Genomic DNA, 14,494 nt, shown 5'->3' on the forward strand with positions numbered 1-14,494 from the left:
CCCAAACTTAAATAGCCTCGTTCACCACACGCCCGCAGAAGTAAAATTTCCCAAGTGTTTCGGTTTTTTTAAATCTCTAGTGTGGCTACGACAGATTTTGTGATCTGGCGTAATTTAATGTGGCATCTACATTCACGACACCTCTCTTCTACTCTACATAGTTTCCAAGACACGTCTCGTCGTATTGGATTTGCTGGACCCCGGCTTGCGAAAGCGTTAGCACTGCCAATGCCTTATGGTATGGGCGAAATACACTTCACATTGTGTCGCTCGACGACTGTTGACTTTTCTGGGGGTATTGCTGCTGATTGGCATAAACACTTGTGATTCGTCCAGCGTTTCTTCCTGCTGCATTCTAAACACACGTTATCTGCTTGTTGCTGTAACCATTCCTACGGATTATTTTTTAAGTTGGTCGTAGATGGTTCGCGCTCTGTGAACAACTGCGTATGAAACGTCTGCACTGAGGGAGCTGTGGTGACTACTGGAGAAATGTAAGTAGAGAACAGTGTATGCCGACTTCCTGTAAAAACTGTGATCCAACAAGCCATCTCATTTCCATACCACCAGGTCATCAAGAAATTACGACGCCATCCTGTTCCACCTCCATCGCAAGTCTTGGGACTGAAGATCTGATATGGACTTTGTGAGGAATACAGGAAAATTTAGCAGTATTCCAATGAAATGTTAACCGTTCTCTTAATGGGATACGTGAAATTTTGTCTGATGTAGTGGGGCAAGTCCAAAATTCTTGATGATTACAAATCAATCATCAAAACAGGTCATTCGGCATCTTATAATGGAGATTCGTAGCAAATTCTTTTCTCCTATTGCATACTGACACGGGGTCAGCCGGCAGTCGTGGCCGAGCGGTTCTAGGCGCTTCAGTCCGGAACCGCGCAACTGCTACGGTCGCAGGTTCGAATCCTGCCTTGGGCATGGATGTGTGTGCTGTCCTTAGGTTACTTAGGTTTAAGTAGTTCTAAGTTCTAGGGGACTGATGACCACAGTTGTTAAGTCCCATAGTGCTTAGAGCCATTTGAACCATTTTTGAGACGGGGTCGTCGGCCGTACGCGAAACCCACAACCTCGTGGCCCAGGGTTTTGATTTCTGCGACCCTTACAGCAGTTGCTATACCATAGCTAATGAGCCAGCTCTGCCCCTTCGGTTACACCTCAACTGCCCACCGCATCCTCTAACAAATGGCACAGAATGAAGGCGATGCCATAGCGTGTGGCTTTGGGAGCATCTAACTCGACCCCGCTTGCAGGCGTGAATCAAGCAGTCACCCTGAATATGGACTACTCGAAGGTAGTCACGGTGACGTAGATGAACAGGAATCAAAATAATGGAAAAAGCCACAATGGGGATACAGTCTCCATTCAAGATTTACAAGGTAGTATAAAACGAATATTATGTACTGAAATGACGAGGAATATCAAGTAGTATTATAGATCAAGCTCACAGGTAACACGTCTACGAATTTATCCCTTGCATTTTTTTTCTGAGGACAATCCCTGTGTAACATCGTGCAGTAGCCAGTCATCATGCTCACATGCAATCGTTCATTCCTGGTACCCCCGTTCCATTTGTTTAATGTGTATATGAAACCTCTGTCCCTGTTCCTCACTCAGACCACTTACGTTTTCTAGGACATAACTGACACGAAAGTGTGGAAACCACAGCTTTAAGCTCACTGAAGATGAAATGCTTTGAGGGTATCCAGCATGTTTCTTACTAATTCTCGTAATCAAGGTACTTTAAGTCGCCAAGAAACTTGTTGACAACGTATTTAAGGGATATACAAAGTGATATTTAAGTTCCATTCACTTTGTTTTGCTTCACCTTTGATTAGTGGCCAAAAGCAACGCCAGAGAAAAAACCCCTCATTCTGTCTTAGCTTCTGATAGTCGTGATAGCTTACTTGCCTCGTATTTGAAAGCGGCATCATCTTCTGGTAGGGCTTTAATAAACTATTTCTTAATGTATCTTTTATGTGAAATAGAGGTATAATTTTAAAACATCTACCTTCGAATCGAATACTGCATTCTTCCCTCCAACTTTTGGCATTCTAATTGGCCAGATTTTTTGAGGCCAGGGCTTGTCCTTTGCATGGGAGTGTTCCATTCGTGGACGAAGCATGGATCAGTCTTCACAACTTCAACACAACTGAAGTGAGACCCATTATTTTTCCCGATCGCCATCATGTACGGAAAATATGAAAACCTCACTTTTTAAAGTCTGAGATTAGGCGTTGCTGTTTATTCACAGAAGTATATAATGCAACAGCTGCATTTTCCATACCTCACAGAAATTCTATATTTGTGTCAAAAGTGGGTGTGGCTGAACATTCTCAGTAATCATCACAGAAAAAAATTAATAAGATCAGAAGAACCTTTTACTTTATGAAAGTAAATACAATGCCAGTGTTATTGAGTAGAATTAGATACAAAGCTGCAATCATTGACGCCCCTAACATTAAAATGAGCGAGGGAGTGATAGGAGCACCGGATGATAAGGATGATGATTGGTTTGGGGGGGGGGGGGGGCTCAACTGCGCGGTCATCGGCGCCCATACAAAGTCCAAATTTTGACGTAGTCCAATTTTTTTCACACTGGAATCTAGCCACTGATGATGATGAAATGATAACACAAACACCCAGTCTCCGGAAAGAGAAAATCCCCAACCTGGTTGGGAATGTAACTCGGGACCCCATGATCCGGTGGCAGCAACGCTAGCGGTTAGCGGCTAGATGCTAGCCGCGAGCACCAGAGAAACACGGTAGTGCGTTACCTAACCTGTAGGTCGCAGTATATCACAGTCTAGTTATGACAGTTCCACTATTTTTCTTTCATCAGACAGCAGCAGAAGCACCCTGTGAGTGCTTTAGCGTCTATGGAATAAATGACTGGGGTAAGGAGTGGACTCTTATTCTATGACAGAGCAGAATGGTGTTTAAGCTTTACACAAATTGTCTTTAATCCAGAATTATTATCAAAGAAGTACACGAATTTACATAAGTTGTAATGTGACAATGTTAGGACAGTTGTCAAGATAACGCATTTCGTCCTGATTAATTGAAATAGCTCTAAACACAAAAATATCAAATTTTAACCAGATAGTTCTTTACAAAATTATTCTTACTACTACATTGTGAATTTGACCAATATTATGAGAAATCATCGGATTCCGGTTCAGTACTATTCAGGATGACAATCAAGTATATGGAGGATGCTTAGTTTTTGTGACAAACTGAACAAAAGATTACTCAAGGTTGCTAGAGTTCACAGTGGACACAAGATGATGAACCAACAAGTTGACACCACTGCACCCAGTATTTACCTTAGCTGCGGTGAGCTGTCAGCTGCATAGCTGCTCTCTCCCTCTCAAAGACCTATAAAAGTTACCAAATTCTTTGTTGATTTTATCAGCAGAAACTGTTTCTCGCTAGGCGCGAATCATGCACTCATCCCTCGTCGTGAAATATGGCGATATGCACATGCATAGATGGAGCAGCATGCATATTACAATGCCCTATCAGTTCTCGTTAGAACAATTAACTGGGTGGTTGGTTCGTTTCTCCGCTGTTGGGGCTCAGCGACGCTACAGCTAATATCTAGCTGAGTGTCAGCCGAAGTTAACGCAGTGTTCACTCAAAATTCCTCCTCTACGCAGTACAGAGCGTGAGGCGCCCTTTCTGCACTTGACGCTGGTTCAGAGGAGAGTTCTCGGAACATTCGGCCTTCTCTCGTAGCAAAAGTGTCCCCCCACCTGGATCCTTTCATCCTACACGTCACGGCCTTTTGGCCAATAGGAGCGTTCGTTTTATTTTGTGGAAACTACACTCCTGGAAATGGAAAAAAGAACACATTGACACCGGTGTGTCAGACCCACCATACTTGCTCCGGACACTGCGAGAGGGCTGTACAAGCAATGATCACACGCACGGCACAGCGGACACACCAGGAACCGCGGTGTTGGCCGTCGAATGGCGCTAGCTGCGCAGCATTTGTGCACCGCCGCCGTCAGTGTCAGCCAGTTTGCCGTGGCATACGGAGCTCCATCGCAGTCTTTAACACTGGTAGCATGCCGCGACAGCGTGGACGTGAACCGTATGTGCAGTTGACGGACTTTGAGCGAGGGCGTATAGTGGGCATGCGGGAGGCCGGGTGGACGTACCGCCGAATTGCTCAACACGTGGGGCGTGAGGTCTCCACAGTACATCGATGTTGTCGCCAGTGGTCGGCGGAAGGTGCACGTGCCCGTCGACCTGGGACCGGACCGCAGCGACGCACGGATGCACGCCAAGACCGTAGGATCCTACGCAGTGCCGTAGGGGACCGCACCGCCACTTCCCAGCAAATTAGGGACACTGTTGCTCCTGGGGTATCGGCGAGGACCATTCGCAACCGTCTCCATGATGCTGGGCTACGGTCCCGCACACCGTTAGGCCGTCTTCCGCTCACGCCCCAACATCGTGCAGCCCGCCTCCAGTGATGTCGCGACAGGCGTGAATGGAGGGACGAATGGAGACGTGTCGTCTTCAGCGATGAGAGTCGCTTCTGCCTTGGTGCCAATGATGGTCGTATGCGTGTTTGGCGCCGTGCAGGTGAGCGCCACAATCAGGACTGCATACGACCGAGGCACACAGGGCCAACCCCCGGCATCATGGTGTGGGGAGCGATCTCCTACACTGGCCGTACACCACTGGTGATCGTCGAGGGGACACTGAATAGTGCACGGTACATCCAAACCGTCATCGAACCCATCGTTCTACCATTCCTAGACCGGCAAGGGAACTTGCTGTTCCAACAGGACAATGCACGTCCGCATGTATCCCGTGCCACCCAATGTGCTCTAGAAGGTGTAAGTCAACTACCCTGGCCAGCAAGATCTCCGGATCTGTCCCCCATTGAGCATGTTTGGGACTGGATGAAGCGTCGTCTCACGCGGTCTGCACGTCCAGCACGAACGATGGTCCAACTGAGGCGCCAGGTGGAAATGGCATGGCAAGCCGTTCCACAGGTCTACATCCAGCATCTCTACGATCGTCTCCATGGGAGAATAGCAGCCTGCATTGCTGCGAAAGGTGGATATACACTGTACTAGTGCCGACATTGTGCATGCTCTGTTACCTGTGTCTATGTGCCTGTGGTTCTGTCAGTGTGATCATGTGATGTATCTGACCCCAGGAATGTGTCAATAAAGTTTCCCCTTCCTGGGACAATGAATTCACGGTGTTCTTATTTCAATTTCCAGGAGTGTATTTCTGCCAATCACAAAGGGCCTACCATCACATTGAGTCGAAATTTCGGCACTTCAAGTACCATGCACAGTTCTCGCGATCGACTTTGTCACTGATTTGTTTGTATCCATCTGGATATTCTCCGGTGGCCTGCTACTTCCCCCCCCCCTCCCCCCCCCCTGGATGAGTCACCTGGCCTGTTCGTTGTCCCGGGCCACCAGGCGCTTCCAGAGCCCGTTGTACTCATCCCATGAAGTCGCCCCTCACATCTGCTCCCAAACGAAACGTTTCCTCCAGCAGCCTCCTTCACCTCTTGCTCATTGACATGCAGGATATAGTTTCGGTGGGTGAATACCGTCGATTGAGTGCCATCCCTTTGCATTGCATACTGCACGTTTTAACTGTCATATCTGCTCATTTTCGCTTAAGTATGTCAGGTGACATATTCACGTTCCTATTACAGTGTATGAAAACATCTCACGTAAGATACGAAATTGATATTCATTTAATCTGTCACATTGCACAGTGGCTGCCAGTCGTCCATGAGGTAGTCCGTGATGGACCAGGATGCTACTTGCTGCCTGCACCAGAACACCGAGAAAAGTGAGGCCGAGTGACCCTGCTAGGTCATATTAAAATCTTGTCGGAGCCAGACAACAACAGACTGTCACTATAGGTAATATTTGATATGGCTACCCAGAATGGCCATCTGTCTTACAGTGAGCACTGAGGGAACTCTCCAGATCTCTTAAGTTGCCATCACCTGTCTGGTCCTATCTTACAGGAATGTATCCTTGGGATCTTGAAGTCCTTCGAACCAAGGAGCTTCTCCAATGGGCACCGCCGTCTTTGTAGTAGTTGTAATTTGAAAATTATTTTAAAAGGAATCTGGCCAAAATTTGTACTCCTATACAGAGGAAGTAATGTTAAACAACGTCAATCGGACTCTCATGATCGTCAGTTTGTTTGTAGTTGTATTAACTGGTAGTGTAATTTGTTGATAAAATATAACGTATGCGAGGAATTTATACTGAAGATCCAAAACTGATCACCTGCCTAATATCACTGTCACCCGCGAGCAGGCAGAAGTGCTGCAACACGACGTGGCGTGGACTCGACCAGTGTCCGAAGTAGTGCTGGAGGAATCTGACACCACGAATCCTGCAGGGCTGCCCAAAAATCTGCAAGAGTAGAAGGGGTGGAGACCTCTTCCGAAGAGCACGTTTCAGAGTATCCCACATATGATCAATAATGCTTGTCTGGGGAATTTGGTGGACAGCGGAAGAGTTTAAACTCAATGTTCCTGGATACACTCTGTAGCAATTCTGTACATGGGTTGTCGCATTGTCCCGATGGAATTGCGCAAGTCTGTCGGAATGAACAATCGACATACATCGCTGCAGATGGTCAAAGAGGATGCCTACGTACGTGTCATCTGTCAGTCGTATCTAGACGTATCAGGGGCCTCATATTACTGCAGCTCACTTGCTCCAACCATTACAGAGCCTCCACCAGCACATAGGACCATGAAGAAGTGAAATGTGACAAAAGAGCTTCCCAACGCGATACGACATCCAGGATGCCCACAAAATTCAAAGAGATCTGGAAAAAAGTAAGATAAATTAGTGGCCTAAAAATCAGGTGAATCGGTGTTTTTCATTGTGCAGTTTCATACTTTACAGTGCCTTTGAAAATAAATTTCCTTCAGTCTCTATCTATGTTCCATTTCACAGACATGTACTACCACCGCATCATCATAGCCTTGTCTCTGAATCTAATAATTTATCTTCTCTTTTGTGACCTCTTGCTCATTGGTTTCTTTGCGTTTGTCGACATTTACCTCGAACTCTACAAATGGCGAAACACCAGTAACTACATGTTTCTTGTAGTGCTTCAATAATTGATCCAGTATTCACATTGGCTATTCTGCTTTAAGTTAGCTACTTTTTCAGATAAGTATTTTCTTGAAAAATGACATAAATAGCTGCCATTACTCGGTCTTCCTACTCTCTCCATTTATTCATAAAGAAAAGATAGTTTGTGCTTGAACATCCGGAGAACTGAAAGTAATTCAGAATGTAAGGACCGAAAGTTGTGATTATTTCGGAGACAAATCCATACTCATAGTATTTTGTGACCACAAATTACTCTATGCCGACAACTTTCCTTCAGGCCTTGAGGGGTGACACACTGCAACCTATATTCACAGTTAGCAAAGTGTTAACCATCGTTGAATTAATGTCTGGTTTTCAATGTTCTCCCAAGTCACTGTTCTCCAAAGTCACTGTTCGAAGACATTTGGACGATTAGCGTATAGGCTACTGCGTTATCCTTGCACCATCCTCTCAGCTAGTGCTCCCTCTTTAGTACTCCAAATGTCGAGCCAATGATAAGCCACAGTCCCGTTTTCTCCCATCGACGGGCAAGCTGACGGCCTATTCGAATGCGGCCCCCAGGTTTAACTGGCTCTCTGTCCTTACTAAACAGATTGCGTACCACGCCTTGCTGAACTCGAATCGTGTGTCACGGTTCGTAAGATCGCATCTGCAAGTGAATTTTACCGTCTCTCTAACACTCGATGGTCCGAAGCATTAGCTTTGAACGCTCCCGGTTATTAACCTCCTGATTCCTACCGACTTAGCTCGTAACAGTACTTGTACGGGTTTTCAGATCGACATGAAGACTTCGGCCAAAACAGTACACGCTTTAATTAAAAACAACCTCAGTAATTCCGAGAGGATTATAATGAATGAGGAAATATTTTAGAGCACTTATAATTATTGATAAGTAATGCTAGAAAATTATTATGCACTTTCCACAGGAATCTAGCTTAATGATTGTATAACGGAATACAAGGCAAACTTTTAGGCTGTAGCAATAGCCTACCAAGTAAAAAAATTGTTTTTTCATACAACAGCTATAATTTAACATGTTTCAAGTGTATATGCACGTATATTCACAGTGAAAGTAATGGGCGATGAAATTTTTAAACCAGTTTTGAAATGCGTGTGTTATAAACCTTCATCAGGTTAACCCCCATCCAGAGGCTGTTGCACACAGCGACTGTTATTTTTACTTGTAAATAATAGATTTCAGCTATCAGTCGTCAATTTTTATTGGCAGATCTAGATTTCAGCTAGAAACTCGCTATTCTCAATGCACTATAATTTTTGGTCAATGCATGTAATGTTCATTCAATGAACCGTGGATGAAGCCCGACCAACAGGCATTATATGCATTGATCAAAAATGATAATGCATTGAGAATGGCTAGTTTCTAGCTCAAATCTAGATCTGCCAATAAAAATTCCAAACGATGACTGATAGCTGAAATCTATTATTTACAAGTGTTATAAACCTTATAATTTTGTCTTGCAAGAAGGTGCACTTCTGCTAATTATTAGCTCACTAGCTTCAAATGTTGTAAAAAAAAAGCAATGCGTGTTTGTGATGACAAGTTGTAAAAAAGTCATTCTACCAAACCCTGCGGAACATCCGCAGTGGTCTAACATTAAGACCTACAATGCGCTCAAAGAAATTGCCAGTTTTTAGAATACACAACCTTTACGTTCACTGCATTTCTACAGATTTAATGAAAATACTTCTTGTCTATTTGCATTCGAGGTGTGAACACTTGATGAGAAATATTTATTGTAACTAGTAGTGTATCTTGCTGGTTCTGATGGTGTAGTGTATAAGCTTTCTAGGCGTTAATACAACACTGGAAAACTAAAAAGAGAACTACTTAGATCATGTGACGAAGGCATGACTGACTTGCACGGGACACTACGAGAAGGCAGTTAACGGAATGATCAAACGCGCTACACTGTGAATAGACAAGGGAACTGCGTTTGACCCACGGAATGTTGGAATTTCGCAACAGTTGTTGACCTCTACAGCCAGTAGCAGAACTTCGCCGTGGCAATGTGTCTGCAACACAGCGCCGACGTGAACCGTTCTAAAAAGTCAGCGAGTTTGAGCAAGGGAGTATAGTGGGTCTACGGTACGCTGTGTGTTAATATCGCAGAACTGCGCTATAAGTGTGGCGAGAGATGTCCGCATTGCACCGATGTTATCACCGGTGTTCAGCTGAAGGCGCACACGCCCGTCAGCCTGGGTCCGGAAAGACGCGACAGCCCAGATGCACGCCGAGACATAAGGAACTTACGTAGTGCGGTATCAGGCAGCACTGAGACTTGACAACAAACAGGAATAGCAACAGTAGAGGCAAAACAACTGAGCGGAAACTTGAATATTTCACGTAAATTTTTTTTCTGTATTTTAGTTTTAGGTGGGAGAGTCAAGTGATTAGTTCGGCTAGTATGAACTGAGAGTCGGCAAGTAGTCGCCGGCCAATACAGAACAGCAGCAGGGAAGTAACAGATTTTGTGACTTTCACGAGTTCCTAACCAGAAGCGAAATATATACACTGCTGGCCATTAAAATTGCTACACCAAGAAAAAATGCAGATGATAAACGGGTATTCATTGGACAAATATATTATACTAGAACAGACATGTTATTACATTTTCATGCAATTTGGATGCATAGATCCTGAGAAATCAGTACCCAGAACAACCACCTCTGGCCGTAATAACGGCCTTTATACGCCTGGGCATTGAGTCAAACAGAGCTTGGATGCCGTGTACACGTACAGCTGCACATGCAGCTTCAACCCGATACCACAGTTCATCAAGAGTTGTGACTGGCGTATTGTGACGAGCCAGTTGCTCGGCCACCATTGACCAGACGTTTTCAGTTGGTGAGAGATCTGGAGAATGTGCTGGCCAGGGCAGCATTCGAACATTTTCTGTACCCATAAACGTCCGTACAGGACCTACAACATGCGGTCGTGCAATATCCTGCTGAAATGTAGGGTTTCACAGGGATCGAATGAAGGGTAGAGCCACGGGTCGTAATACATCTGAAATGTAACGTCCACTGTTCAAAGTGCCGTCAATAGGTGACGGAGACGTGTAACCAATGGCACCCCATACCATCACGCCTGGTGATACGCCAGTACGGCGATGACGAAATCACACTTCCGATGTGCGTTCACCGCGATGTCGCCAAACACGGATGCGACCATCATGATGCTGTAAACAGAACCTGGATTCAACCGAAAAAAATGACGTTTTGCCATTCGTGCACCCAGGTTCGTCGTTGAGTACACCATCGCAGGCGCTCCTGTCTGTGATGCAGTGTCAAGGGTGACCGCAGCCATGGTCTCTGAGCTGATAGTCCATGCTGCTGCCAACGTCGTCTAACTGTTCATGCAGATGGTAGTTGTCTTGCAAACGTCCCCATCTGTTGACTCAGGTTTCGAGACGTGGCTCCACGATCCGTTGCAGCCATGCGGATAAGATGCCTGTCATCTCGACTGCTAGTGATACGAGGACGTTGGGATCCAGCACGCTGTTCCGTGTTACCCTCCTGAACCCACTGATTCCATATTCTGCTAACAGTCATTGGATCTCGACCAACGCGAGCAGCAGTGTCGCGATACGATAAACCGCAATTGCATTAGGGTACAATCCTACCCTTATCAAAGTCGGAAACGTGATGGTACACATTCCTCCTCCTTACACGAGGCATCACAAAGACGTTTCACCAGTAAACGCCGGTCAACTGCTGTTTGTGTATGAGAAATTGGCTAGAAACTTTCCTTATGTCAGCACGTTGTAGTTGTCGCCACCGGCGCAATCCTTGTGTGAATGCTCTGAAAACCTAATCATTTGCATATCACAGTATCTTCTTTCTATCGGTCAAATTTCGCGTCTGTAGCACGTCATTTTTGTGGTGTAGCAGTTTTAATGGCCAGTAGTGTAGTTTCGTGCGTGAGCTTTAGTAGATCAGCCGTCGAATTTCTTCATGTTAGTTTAACATTTAATAGAGATAGTTCTCACCGGAAAGTAATCGATCTACGGACATATTAAAAGTCACGAGGGAGGAGCTAGGCACTGCGTTTATTCCAAATACAGGCGCACTATCGGGGAAAATCACCCGCATTTTTAAGAAACACCGGGTCGGAACTGTGTTTTCTCCTCCGAATAAAACTCGTGCACTGGTGGGGAGCGCCAAAGCACACCTCGGTTTGAGGAAGGTCTCCGTATACCAGATTCCGTGTCAATGTGGCAAGTCGTATATTAGTCGGACGATGCGTACCGTCGAGGATCGATGTCAAGAACACCAGAGGCATACTCGACTGATGTATTCGAGCAAGTCGGCGGTCGCCGAACGTTGTTTGTCGGAAATCACGCTATGGAGTATGAACGCACGAGGATTCTGGTACAGACGTCGAGATACTGGGACAGCGTTGTTAGGGAGGTCATCGAAATTCGCACCAATGACGACCTCATAAACCGTGACTGTGGCTATAATCTTAGCAAGGCTTGGGAACCAACGATTGGGTTAATCAAGAGTAAATCAGGCAAACGTATAGTTGTGACGACCACGGCGGACAGAGCCATCACACCGACGTCATCTTAGACGCTGTCACAATCTGTTCCAACGCTTGACCGTGGCGCGGGGCGCGGACGGCGGAGGGAGTGCGCCGCGGGCGGAGGGTATTTCAAACGGCCGCCGCCGCGACCGAACCCAGTTCCCCCCAGAGCAGCCATAGCGTACGGATCTCCGTACCGGCACGTTCGCAGAAGCTCAGTCCGTCAGTTCGCCTGATGATGGCGACATGAATGATCGCCGAAATATTGTGCCCATTGGACACTGTAGACCGGCAGTACACCCGTGGATATTTTGATAATCAAATACGCCAGGAGAAACTCAAGAAGCACATCATATTAAAAGTTCTTAGCCAGAAGCGATTTATTTAGCCTCGCCTTTGTGCTTTGTTAATTTAGTTTCTCAATCTCTGCGTATTAATCTGTTTTATTAGACACTGTTCTTCAGTTTTCGTCGGTGCCTGCAGCAGAGTTTTGGAGCACTTGTCGATAGTCGGTCGTCTGTAGTGGAAAACTACACCGTGTTTAGTATGGGAAAGGATTGTGACTGACTTGGACGGTGGCAGGTTGAGCTGGTGACACTTCGCTCTCAGATCCACGCTGTGTTGACTTCAGTTATACGGATTAAGGTTGCAGTGGTTGGGTATCAGTGTTGCAGCCCATTTATGGAATCCAACGTAGGTCCGGCACGTTCCACGATTTCGTTGATCCGTCCACACCATTGGCCATCCCGGTTACAGGCAGCCCTGAGCTTAAGTCCTCGCCCGTAGCAGAGTGGGAGGTCGCCTTGGGGAGTAGCAGGCTGCGAAAGACTTCCCAGGGGTCCGAACGTAAGGCCTCTCTGGATAGTCTAACAAATAGGTTACAGGCGCTATCTGTGGCTTACAATATCCTTCAGCCGGTGCAGTGGCTTGTCCTGCTTCAGAGAAAATTCTCAGCCTGCAAGATTCGGGCACCCACAGAGGGACGGATTATTGGTAGTTGGGAGCTCCAATGTAAGGAGCGTTATGCGGCCCCTTAGGGACGTGGCTGCCAAAGAGCACGTACTCCGTGTGCATACCGAGCGAGGCATGCAGGTGGTGGCTCATGTCTGTAGCAGTGTTGTATGTCACTTGGGATCGGAAGAGGTACTGTTTCCTAGCGGCTGTCTGAAGTGGTAAAGGCTACTAGTCTTGCTTGTGAGATGAAACCACAGCTGACTATTTGCAGCATAGTCGACAGGACTAATTCTGGACTGCTGGTGCAGAGCTAAACGGAGGGTCTGACTCAGAGGCTCAAACGGTTCTGCGACCGATTAGGCTGCAAATTCCTGGGCTTGTACCACTGGGTGATGGGGTTTCGAGTTTCGCTAAATAGTACAGGAGTCGTTTTCACGTAGTAGGAGGCTACACGGCTAGGGGGGGGGGGCTGTCTAGCGTGGACTGGGTGGTTTTTCAGGTTAGAGGGCCCTGGGGAAACACAGAAAGGGCTTCAGTCTCAAAGGGTACAAGTCGATTGCAGGAAAACGTAGAACTAGGAACCACTTGTATAACATTTGTAAATTGTCGTAGCTTTGTTAGGAAAGTACCAGAGGTGCAAGTTCTGCTAGAAAGCGCTGACGGTCAAATAGTTATAGACAGTGAAAGCTGGCTACGGCTACAGATCACTTCAGAAACAATTTTTGCGAACGACCAAGCGGTGTTCAGAAAATATAAACATGGTTGACGGTGAAGTTTAGCTGCTCTTAGCAGTTTATCTTGTAGCGAAGTTGAAGCAGATAGTTTCTGTGAGTTACTATGGGTGGTAGTCGTTTTTGGCAACTGGAAAAAAATAATTGGGTCGTTTTACCGACCTCCCAAATTTAGGTAATACAATTCCTGAAAGGTTCAAAGAAACCTTACATGTACCCAACTCATACAATTACAGTTGTTGGTGACATCAATTTACCCTCGATACTTTGCCGAAAATACATGCTCAGATCTGGTGGTGCAAACAAAATATTATCCAAAAGTGTGCTAAACCCTTTCTCTGAAAATTATTTCAAGCCACTACTTCATGATCCCACTCGAATAGTAAATGGTTGTAAAAACACACTTGACCTCTCAGCAACAAATACACTCCTGGAAATGGAAAAAAGAACACATTGACACCGGTGTGTCAGACCCACCATACTTGCTCCGGACACTGCGAGAGGGCTGTACAAGCAATGATCACACGCACGGCACAGCGGACACAACAGGAACCGCGGTGTTGGCCGGCGAATGGCGCTAGCTGCGCAGCATTTGTGCACCGCCGCCGTCAGTGTCAGCCAGTTTGCCGTGGCATACGGAGCTCCGCGCAGTCTTTAACACTGGTAGCATGCCGCGACAGCGTGGACGTGAACCGTATGTGCAGTTGACGGACTTTGAGCGAGGGCGTATAGTGGGCATGCGGGAGGCCGGGTGGACGTACCGCCGAATTGCTCAACACGTGGGGCGTGAGGTCTCCACAGTACATCGATGTTGTCGCCAGTGGTCGGCGGAAGGTGCACGTGCCCGTCGACATGGGACCGGACCGCAGCGACGCACGGATGCACGCCAAGACCGTAGGATCCTACGCAGTGCCGTAGGGGACCGCACCGCCACTTCCCAGCAAATTAGGGACACTGTTGCTCCTGGGGTATCGGCGAGGACCATTCGCAACCGTCTCCATGAAGCTGGGCTACGGTCCCGCACACCGTTAGGCCGTCTTCCGCTCACGCCCCAACATCGTGCAGCCCGCCTCCAGTGGTGTCGCGACAGGCGTGAATGGAGGGACGAATGGAGACGTGTC

Source organism: Schistocerca nitens, chromosome 7 (genome assembly GCF_023898315.1).
Source record: "Schistocerca nitens isolate TAMUIC-IGC-003100 chromosome 7, iqSchNite1.1, whole genome shotgun sequence".
Lineage (NCBI taxonomy): Eukaryota > Metazoa > Arthropoda > Insecta > Orthoptera > Acrididae > Schistocerca > Schistocerca nitens.